Consider the following 9,300-nt stretch of genomic DNA (forward strand, 5'->3'; position numbering starts at 1 on the left):
ACTCCGTTATATTAACAACAAACCTATCAGAAATTATATGATCATATCAATAGATGCTTAAAAAGCTTTTCACAAAATGCAGCATCCTTTCCTATTTAAAACACTAGAGAGTGTATGAATAAATGGACTGTTCCTTAAAATAATTAGCAGTATCTATTTGAATCCATCAACAAGCATTATATTCAATGGGGGAGAGGCTAGAGGCATTCCCAATAAGATCAGGGGTGAAACAAGGGTGCCCATTATCACCACTACTATTCAATATTGTATTAGAAATGTTAGCATCAGCAATTAGAGAAGAAAAAGAAATTGAAGGAAACAGAAATGGGAAGGAAGAGACAAAACTCTCACTCTTTGCAGATGACATGATGGTCTACCTAGAGAATCCCAAGAAATCATCCAAAAAACTACTGGAAACAATTAGCAATTTCAGCAAAGTTGCAGGTTATAAAATAAGCCCTCATAAATCCTCAACTTTTCTATATATGTCTAGCAAGATACAACAGGAAAAGCTAGAAAGAGAAATCCCATTGAAAGTAACCTCAGACAATATAAAATACTTGGGAGTCTATTTGCCAAAAGAGACTCAGAATCTTTTTGAAAACAATTATAGAACACTTCTCACACAAATTAAATCAGATTTAGATAATTGGGCAAATATCAACTGCTCATGGATAGGTGGAGCTAATATAATAAAAATGACAATTCTACCAAAACTAAACTATCTATTTAGTGCACTACCAATCAAAATTCAAAAAAAATTACTTTAATAAATTAGAAAAAGTTGTGAGTAAATTCATATGGAGAAATAAAAATTCAAGAATTGCCAGGAGCTTAATGAAAAAAAGTGCAAAAGAAGGGGGCTTAGCCCTACCTGATCTAAAAGTATATTATAAAGCGTCAGTCATCAAAATATTTTGGGATTGGCTAAGAAATAGAGTGGTGGACCAGTGGAATAGACTAGGTATAAAAGTAGGAGATGATCATAATTAATCTGCTGTTTGATAAACCCAAAGAGTCTAGCCATTGGGATAAAAACTCCCTCTTTGATAAAAACTGCTGGGATAATTGGAAGTTAGTATGGAAGAAACTTAGATTAGACCAACACCTAACACCCTTTACGAAGATAAGATCCAAATGGTTACCGGACTTAGACATAAAAACAATACTATAAGCAAATTAGGAGATCAAGGACTAGTTTACCTGTCAGATCTATGGAAAGGGGAGCAGTTTATGACTAAGGAAGAGTTGGAGAACATCACCAAAAACCAATTAGATTATTTCAATTACATTAAATTAAAAAGCTTTTGCACAGATAAAACCACTGTAACCAAGATCAAAAGAAATGTAGTAAATTGGGAAACAATCTTTACAACTAATGATTCTGACAAATGACTCAATTATAAAATATACAGAGAACTGGGTCATATTTTTAAAACAAAAAGCCATTCCCCAATTGACAAATGGTCAAAGGATATGCAAAGACAATTTACAGACGAAGAGATCAAAGCAATTAATAACCATATGAAAAAATGCTCTAAATCATTAATTATTAGAGAAATGCAAATTAAAACTTCTCTGAGGTACCACCTTACACCTCTCAGATTGGCCAATATGACCAGAAAGGATAATGATCATTGTTGGAAGGGTTGTGGTAAATCTGGGACACTATTACAGTGTTGGTGGAGCTGTGAACTCATCCAACCCTTCTGAAGAGCTATTTGGAACTACTCCCAAAGGGCAACAAAAATGTACATACCCTTTGACCCAGCAATACCACTACTGGGTTGGTATCCTGAAGAGATGAAGAAAAAGGGTAAAAACATTACTTGTAAAAAAAATATTTATAGCAGCCCTGTTCGTGGTGGCAAAGAATTGGAAATCAAGTAAATGTCCTTCAATTGGGGAATGGTTTAGCAAACTGTGGTATATGTTTGTCATGGAATACTATTGTTCCATTAGAAACCAAAAGGGATGGGATTTCAGGGAAGCCTGGAGGGATTTGCATGAGCTTCTGCTGGGTGAGATGAGCAGAACCAGAAAAACACTGTACCCTAATATCAACATGGGAGTGATGATCAACCTTGAAGGACTCACTCATTCCATCAGTGCAACAATTGGGAGAAATTTTGGGCTGTCTACAAAGGATAGTGCCATCTGTATCCAGATAAACTGCTTGTGGAGTTTGAACAAAGTTCAAGGACTATTCTCTTTAATTTAGAAAAACACAGATATCTTATTGTCTGATCTTGTTACCTCTTAGACTTCTTGTCTCTTCTCTAAGGATATGATTTCTCTCTAATCACACCCAATTTGGATTAAGGTACAACATGGAAACAAAGTAAAGACTGACAGAGTGCTTTCCATGGGGGTGGGTGTGGGGAGGGAAGTAAGATTGGGGGGAAATTGTAAAACTCAAATAATATCTTTAATAAAAATTAATTTAAAAAAAGAAGAGAGGAAAAAATGGAGAAAGAAATGAGAGCCATGAAAAAGAATTTCAAAAAATTGACTGAAGAACTCAACAATTATAAAAGTAAAATTGACCAAATGGAAAAGGAAAACTACTTCTTTAAATGTAAAAACAGCTGGAAAAGGAATGAAACTCATCAAAAAGTAAAATCAACCAAATGGAAAATAAAACAAATTATTTAAATGTCATATTAATATACTGGAAAAAGAAACACAAAAACTACTTGAAGAATATAAAATCCTAAACACTAGAATTGGACAAAAAGAAACTAATGACTCTACGAAACAGCAAGATTCCATTAAAGAAAATTAAAAGACTGGAAAAACAGAAAAAAATGTGAAACAATATATCTCTTAGGAAAAATGACCAATATGGAAAATAGATCTAGAAGAGATAATTTATGTATTATTGGTCTGCCTGAAAGTTACAATTTTATGAAAGGGACTGGAAAATATCATTCAGGGAGTTATCATTAGTTTCTTCTTGCTTCCCCCAAAAAATCCTTGAAAGAATCTATTGAGTACCTCCAGAAAGGGATCACAGAATAAAAATTCCAAGGAAAATTGTAGCCAATTACAAAATTCTCAGGTAAAGAAAAAAATTCTATAAGCAATCTAAAAGAAGTAATTGAAATGACAAGGAACCACAGTCAGGGTTATCTAATGTTCATCAGTTTCAATTAAAAGAAGGTAAATGGAAAAGGGAAAAATCATTAGTCAATCGCATTAAATTGTATACATCACTTCACAGAAAGATAATACTTGATATGGTTAAAAGAAGCCTATTTAAAGAGAGAGAGTGTGTATATATTGATCATGAAAGTGATGATTAGCTATAGCCAATACGATAGCTCATAAAGATTGAAAATAGTTGGAAGAGAGGGTACTTAACTAGAGTAGGTCTAAGTGGATCTTGAAGCGATTTTGCTTTCCATTATGCTTTAGGTCATGAGGGTTGTATTTCCAATGAGACAGTGGAATAGAATATACTTAGATCCAAGACTATGACAAAAATGAAACATCATACCAAAAATTGTGTGAAGCAGCCAAAGTGTTGTCAGGGTAAATTTTATATCTCTAAATGCTTATATGAATAAAATAGAGAATAAGGAAATCAATAAAAATAAGGAAATAAAGTGAATAATTGAAAAATCTGAAAAAAGAACAAATTAAAATTCCCAATTACATATGAAATTAGAAATTCTGAAATCAAAGGAAAATTAATAAAACTGAAAGAAAAGTATTGAACTAATAAATAAAGCTGAATGGGTTTTATGAAAAGACTAATAAAATAGTTAAACTTTTCATTAATCTAATTTTAAATAAAATTTTGGCAGAGATTACAAAAAAGTTATTACTAGGATAATATACTATAATCAGGTTGGATTTACTCCAGGTATGCAGGAATGGTTCAATATTAGGAAACCTATCAACATAATTGACCATACAAACAAAATAAAATAAATAGAAATCATATGATTATCTCAATAAATTCTGCAAAGCCTTCAAGAAAATATAGCATCCATTCCTCTTTAAAACTCTAGTGAGCATAGGAGTTTTTCTTAAAATGATAAGCATTAGCTAGCTAAAATCATTTGCAAACATTATATATAATGGAAATAAGTTAGGAATATTTCCAATAAGAGCAGGGTGAAACATTATCACAACTATTATTCAATGTGGTCTTAGAAATATTGATTTAGCAATAAGAGGGAAAAAATAAATTGAAGGAACCAGAACTTTTACTCTTTGAAGATGATGTGATGGTATAATTAGAGAGTCTAAGAAAATCAACTGAAAACACCAACTTCAATTAAGTAGTAGGATATAAAATAGATGCACTCAAATCATCAACATTTCTATATATGACCAATAAAGTCCAAAAGCAAGAGACAGAAAGAAAAATCCCTTTTAAAGTAACAGTAGACAACATAAAATACTTAAGAATCTACATCTCAAGACAAATCAAAAAAATATATAAATCCAATTACAAAATTTTTTCACACAAATAAAACTTAATCTAAACAAATGGAAAATATTATTTACTCATGGTTCAGCCAAGTTAATATAATAAAATGACAATTCTACCCAAATTTAATTATTTATTCAGTGCCATACTAATCAAACTACCCAAAAACTATTTTGCTGAGCTAGAAAAAAATAGTAAAAAATCATCTGGAGCAATAAAAAGTCGAGAATATCAAGGAAATTAGTGAAAAAAATGTAAAGGTGGCCTAACTGTACCAGATATAAAACTATATTGTAAAGTAGCAGTTATCAAAACTGTCTGGTACTGGCTAAGAAATAAAGAAGTGGAACAACGGATTAGATTAGGTACAAAAGAAACAGTAATAAATAACTATAGCAATCTACTATTTGAAAAACCCCAAATATACTAGCTTTTAGGATAAGAACTCACTATTTGCCAAAGACTACTGGAAAAACTGGAAAAAAAAGTATGGAAAAAAACAACTAGGCATAGACCCACAACTCACACCCTATACCAAAATATGTCAAAATAAGTATAGGATTTAGACACAAAGGGAGATACCAAAGATGAAACACAAGAACAAGAAATACTCTGGCAGTTCTTTTAAAGGAGAGAAGTTTATGATCAACAAAAGATAGAGAACATTATAAATAGGAAAATGGATAATTTTGGCTATATTAAATTAAGAAGATTTTGCACAAATAAGATAGTGGAGTGAGGGCAAGAAATTCCAGAAGCTCTCTCCCAGACCACTCCAAATGCTTTTAAATTATGACTCTAACCAAATTCTAGAGAGGTAGAATCAACAGAAAGACTGAGGAAAAAAATTGTCAGATACAAAGATGTACTGGAAGGGTCTTTTCCAGTGGGTTTGGAAAGGGTCACAGCACAACCCAATCATACTGGCTATGCCAGAAAAAACTAGTTTCAGCCATCCAGCAATAACCAATTGGGTTCCTGAGTCCCTGGAGCACCTGGGTCCAAGGCTGCATGAGTGGTTTCCAGACTTCTCAGTCCAGGGATTGCCAAGGATAACCTGAAAGGTCACTGGGAAAACTCTGTCACACCAGAGTGAGCGTAGAGCCCAGGTTAGCACAGGCCTCAATGCAGCCCCAGCCCCAGGAACAAGAAGTGGGTATGTAGAATCACTCAGGAATTATTTCTAGAGTACTCACCCCACAGACTGTAAGGAAATTGGGGAAGACTGAAGAGGTCTCTATAGTCCTGCTATTCCTAGGGAAGGACTCTGTTGCATTTCCCATATTGAAATCTAGGGCTGTCACGGACTCTCCTCACAGTTCCAGGGCAGAGTGGAGTGCTTGTGGCCATCCATGATCCAGAGCACAAGCCAGGAAAGCAGCCTATAAAAATCCTCAAAAACTTGGGAAAGTGCATCCTCTATCCTGAAAGCAGATTTTCACCTTTACAAAGAGTTAAAATCAAGTCTTAGATTGGGGAAATGAGCAAACAAGAGCAGAAAAATAATCTGATCATAGATAATTATTTTGGTACCATAGAGGATCAAATAAACTCAGAAGATGCCAAAGTCAAAACTTCTGTATCCAAAGCCTCCATGAAAAAGTATGAATTGACCTCAGACTATGGAAAAGTTCAAAACAGATTTTGAAAATCAAGTAAGGGTGGTAGAGAGTAGTGCAGGAAAATCACGAAAACAAGACAGAAGCTTGGTGAAGGAGATATAAAATATACTGAAGAAAATAACATCTTGAAAACCACTTTAGGTCAAATGGAAAAAAGCAGTCCAAAGAGTCCATGAGGGGAAGAATGCCTTAAAAGTAGAATTGGCCAGATGGAAAAGGAGATTAAAAAGCTCTCAGAAGAAAATAATTTCTTCAAATGTAGAATAGAACTATGGTAAATGGATGACTTTTTGAGAAATCAAGAAACAATAAATCAAAACAAAAGAATGAAAAACTATAATAAAATGTGAAATATCACACTGGAAAAATAACTCACCTGGAAAACAGATCCAGAAGAAATAATTTAAAAATTATTTGGCTACCTGAAAGTCATGACCAGGAAAAGAGCTAGACTTAATTTTTAGAGAAATTCTCAAAGAAAATTGTCCTGATATCTTAGAAACAGAGGATGAAATAAAAATTGAGAGAATACACCAATCTCCTGAAAGAGATCACAATATAAAACTCCCAGTAATATTATAACCAAATTTCAGAACTCCAGAGTCAAGGAGAAAATATTTCAAGCAGCCAGAAGGAAACAATTCAAATATTATGAATACACCAGATTTAGAAATGTCTACTTTCAGAGCTTTTAAGGTTTAGAATATGATATTCTGGAAGGTAAAAGAGCTCGTATTACAATTTAGAATCAAATGAGCAAAATGAACATCCTCTTTCAGAGTGAAAGATGTACATTCAATGAATAGGGGATTTTCAAACTTTACGACCATTGATGAATAGAAAGTTTGATCTTCAACAGGAAGTTTGACTCAGGTGAAGCATTAGAGTAGATGTAGGGATGGGCAAATTATGAGGATTTAATGATGTTGAACTGATGGTATTCCTGAATGGGAAGATGATACTTATAACTCATGTGAACCTTCTCATTTATCAGAGCAGTTATAAGGAGTATATATAGACAAGGCACGAGAGGAAGCTGAATATAAAGGTATAATATATATTATAAAAATGGAGTCAATAGGCAAAAAGGAAGGTACTGGGAGAAAGAAAAGGAGAGGTAGAATGGCGTAAGATATTTCATGTGGAAGAGTCAAGAAAAATCTTTTGCAATGTGATGGAAGGAAGTCGGGGGGTATGAGTGACCCCCCCCATTCTCATCAGAAATGGCTCTTGAAAAAAATTACATACACACTCAATGGGGTTCAGAAATCTATCTTACCCTATAAGAAAAAGGAGAGAAAAGGAATAGGAGAAAGTGGACAGAGGAAGGGGTGGGGGTGTATGCGATAGAAGAGAGGGAAGATCATGGAAGAGGGTAGTCAGATATAACAATGTTGAGGAGGGACAGGGTGAAAGGAGAGAGAGATAGAATAACTGGAAGTGGGGAAAATAGGATGGGAGGAAATACAGTTAACAATAGCAGCTGTTGGAAAAAATTTTGAAGCAACTTCTCTGATGAACTTAAGATAAAGAATGCAACTCATACTAGAGACAGAGAAGGAAGGAGGGAGGGAGGGAGGGAGGGAGAAAGGAGGGGAGGAAGGACGAACAACTCACAAGCTAATATCTAATTAAGTGCCTTTCAACTGAATGGATAATTATTGCTTACATAAAGACATGAAGACTTTACTTTTTCAAAAATAAAATTTTATTGATCTCTTCTGTTCTTACATTCTCTAAATTTCCCTTATCCTTTCCTTTCACCACCACCCCCAGAGAGTTTTCCCATATTACAAAGATTTTTTTAAGGAAAAAACAGGGAAAAACAGTAAAACTGACCATTGAAAAAATCTGGCAATATATGCAATCTCACTTCTGAAAAACAATAAGGGAAATGTCTCTTCATGTCTTCTTTGGGACTATACTTGTTCATAATTTTGTTACTTTAATTTTCATTTAAAATATTTATATTTTATTTTTAAATAAATATTGATGCTTTGGGGGTTCTTTTAGAACATCATCTATGAAATTTCTTCCAGTACCCCTCAATTCTCCCTCCCACTGAGCTATAACATGTAACAAAGTTGTTTTGTTTTTTAAGAAAAAGAAAAAAAGAAAAACATAAGTGATAACAATATTTTTAAATATGAAAAATTTGAAATATTCCAAACTTCTGGCCCTCTTATCTCACAAAGGAGTGGGAAAGGGATGGAGATGTCTTCTCATATAACTCTTCTTTAAGTCATGGTTATTTATTTGAAATAATCACTTCGAGGTTTTTTATTTGTTTATTTTCATTTACATTATTACAGTTATGCATATTGCTTTCTTGTTTCTGGTTATTTCACTTCATCAGTTCACATTTTTCCAAGCTTCTTTCATTTATCTTGTCCTTTCTTACAAAGAAGAAATATTTCTTTACATTTTGTTTTATTTTTCTCCAATTAATGAACATCATTTAGCTTCCAGGTCTTTGTTCAGGTGCAGGTATATATGCACACACACACACACACACACACACACACACACATATACACACATATTACTACTACTACTACTACTACTACTACTACCACTACTATAAATATTTTTTAATATCTAGGGCTTTTTAAATTTTAATCCAGGACCTCTTTGGGGTATAGTCATTATAATGGAATTTCCAAGTCAAAAAGTATGGACATTTTAGTTTATTTATGTTTTATTAAATTGCTTTCCAAAACACTTGTACTAATTCATAGTTCCACCTACATTTCCCTACTATTCCTATTTTTCTACAAATCATTCAATGTTGACCATTCCCATAGTTTTTCATCTTTAGCAATTTGCCTGGAATGCAATGTTAAGTCTTCTGACTTCTCTGTCTTCCATAGCAGATATCCCACCTTCTACAAGAAAGCTTTCTCAATCTCTCTTAATTTTAGACTCTCTTCTCTGTTTTGTTTTGTTTTTTTGAATACTTCCAATTTATTCACACTCTAGCTTGCTTGGACATACTTATTTGCATATTATTTTCCTTTCTCCTTGAAAAGCAGAGTTTTCTTTGCTTTTCTTTGTAATCTCTATGCTTAATACAGTACCTAACTCACACACTTGGTACTTAATAAATGCTTATTTTTTGAGGCAATCAGGATTAAGGGACTTGTCCAGGGTCACACAGCTAGTAAGTGCAGAATTTGAATTCAAATCTTTAGAATCCAGGATCAATGCTTGCTCTGGCAGCACACATACTAAAATTGG

The sequence above is a fragment of the Macrotis lagotis genome, chromosome 1 (genome assembly GCF_037893015.1).
Source record: "Macrotis lagotis isolate mMagLag1 chromosome 1, bilby.v1.9.chrom.fasta, whole genome shotgun sequence".
Lineage (NCBI taxonomy): Eukaryota > Metazoa > Chordata > Mammalia > Peramelemorphia > Peramelidae > Macrotis > Macrotis lagotis.